This window comes from Sorex fumeus, unplaced genomic scaffold, assembly GCF_029834395.1.
Source record: "Sorex fumeus unplaced genomic scaffold, SorFum_2.1 ptg000006l, whole genome shotgun sequence".
Classification (NCBI taxonomy): domain Eukaryota; kingdom Metazoa; phylum Chordata; class Mammalia; order Eulipotyphla; family Soricidae; genus Sorex; species Sorex fumeus.
Window position 1 is genome coordinate 23,439,709 of NW_026606063.1, and position 2,233 is coordinate 23,441,941.

The 2,233-nt window shown below is 31.1% G+C and overlaps 1 pseudogene; it reads right to left on the minus strand.

The window, feature by feature from the left end:
• Positions 1–1,605: 1,605 nt before the first annotated feature.
• Positions 1,606–1,732, minus strand: LOC130038316 (uncharacterized; annotated as a pseudogene).
• Positions 1,733–2,233: the final 501 nt, after the last annotated feature.

The window sequence follows — 2,233 nt, forward strand, 5'->3', positions numbered from 1 at the left end:
CATGCATCCTTTTGATGTCCTGTGGAATCCAGTAAATAACAGTTCTAGTCCAGCAGTCTTCTCTAAATCTCATTACGTGGTCGGCCCATCTGATTTTCGATGCCTTGGCAAACAAGACAGTGTCCCTGATTCTTGATCATTGACGGAGGTTAGAACTCCGAAGTCCTTCTCTCACTTGAGTGAAATGTGATATTCCAAGCATAGCTCTTTCAATTCCTCTGTGGGAGACCCAAATAGCATTCTCATCCTGTTTTCATAGGGCCCAGGTCTCTGAGGAGTATGTTAGTGCAGAAAAACGGTGGAGTCAAAAGGATACGCCTGGAGCCAGAGGTTCTTCGTCCTCTTAACAACTTCTTCTACAGCTGGGATCATTCATGGTGGAAAATGGGCACTGGTGGAGGTATGGGTACTCGATCATTGTATGACTGAAACACAAGCAAGAAAGTTTGTAAGTCTGTAACTGTACCTCATGGTGATTCACTAATAAATTTTTTTTTAAAAATTGAAATTAATAATTAAACATGGGGATATTAAAGTCCACAAAAAATAAATGAAAATTTCACTGGAAAAAAAGACACCAATATAAAAAATATCAAGTATCATTTTAAAAAATTGAACATTAATATTTTAGTTTAGGAAGTTTTATGATCCATATGAAAATTTGATATATAATAAAGGTGGGGTGGGTGAGACAGAAGGGAAACTGTGGACATTGATGGTGGGAAATATTCACTGGTGAAGGGATGGGTGTTGAACACTGTATGACCAAATCCTAATCATGAACAACTTTATAATTGTGTATCTCACTGTAATTCAATTTTTAAAGCAGTATAAAAATAAATAAAATAAATAACTAAAATATTAAAAAAATAAAGAAAATCAGAGACAAACATTAGTAATAAACTTCTGGAATATAAAGTTCTAAATAACTGGGAAACAAACTATTTAAAATTCCACTTAAATATATAAAATATACAGGTATAGATGTAATAAAACTATGCATTTAGAGATTCTGATGGATAGTTTAACTCCTATAGTACATTATTCACATCAATCCTTTATCTCCTTATACTCTAGATAATAATAATTTTCTAAGGATCTTGCCTTAGAAAAGTGCCTGGTTTTGTAACTAAATTCTGTCTTAACAAGTTTGTTCTATTCACTATTTTCTGAAATTCTTTCTGAAAATATAACTGGACCTACTCCATAGACAGAAAATAGAGTTTTTCTTTTCAAGTTTGAATGGGAAATGTATACTACTATGCAAAGCTACTACTGGCTTTTAAAAGGATAAGTAGATAAACAACATTTCTGCATTTAAATGAGTGTAATTTCAGCTTTGAATAAAAGCAATAGAAGAGCCCTGTTAAAAAAATCAAAAGCCTAGAAAAAAAGCATTTTTGAATAAAGGTTGCATAAAATGTACCCGTTATAGAAATGAACCAAAATTTTCAGTGTCAGGGTTGAGATAGATGCAGCCATCTAAGATGAAGTGCCCTGTGGAGTTGGAATGGGTATTAATACCAACTAGACTATTAAATTCAAGTAGTAATTGAAAAGATAGCATTTCAGTAAGTACATATACACATCAAACTTTCTTTTGTTTTTTTCAGGCTGGGAAGGAAATGAACAGATATACCTTCTACCCAATCATCTCTCCCTCGTCTTAATGTCCTAAAGTTTAATTATCAAAACAGAGAAGCAGCCTTGACCTATGGTCAACACTTTTGTTCCCACTTTCTTTTTTATGTAATTTAGACTTAAATTTATTGTTAAATAACATAAAATACATATTGTATCTTCAATAGACAACTGGCATACTATCTCTTTGTTGTATCTTTTACATCTCTAACTTATTCCTTTGTTCTTTTGTTATCTTTCAAAATTTAATAAATTTAAATACAAATTCCTTGTGACAAAAGATAAATTTATATGTATACCTGCTTGCTCATTGTATACAAAGAGTATTATTAAGTCGACTTTGGATAAATTCATGCTACCTTCCTGTTTAATCCCCTGAAAAAACTATAACATCTTCTCAAATAAAAATTCAAAATACATTATTTAGTTATTTAAATAAGGTAACCACAAATTTAAAGGTCTGAATATTCCATTTTTGTTTATTAGCTTTGTCTACTAGATCCACTTTTTAAAATTTATTTTTAAATTAGTATGGCTGATGTTTACATATATATAGATATATGCATATATATATCTGACATAATAGTGAATA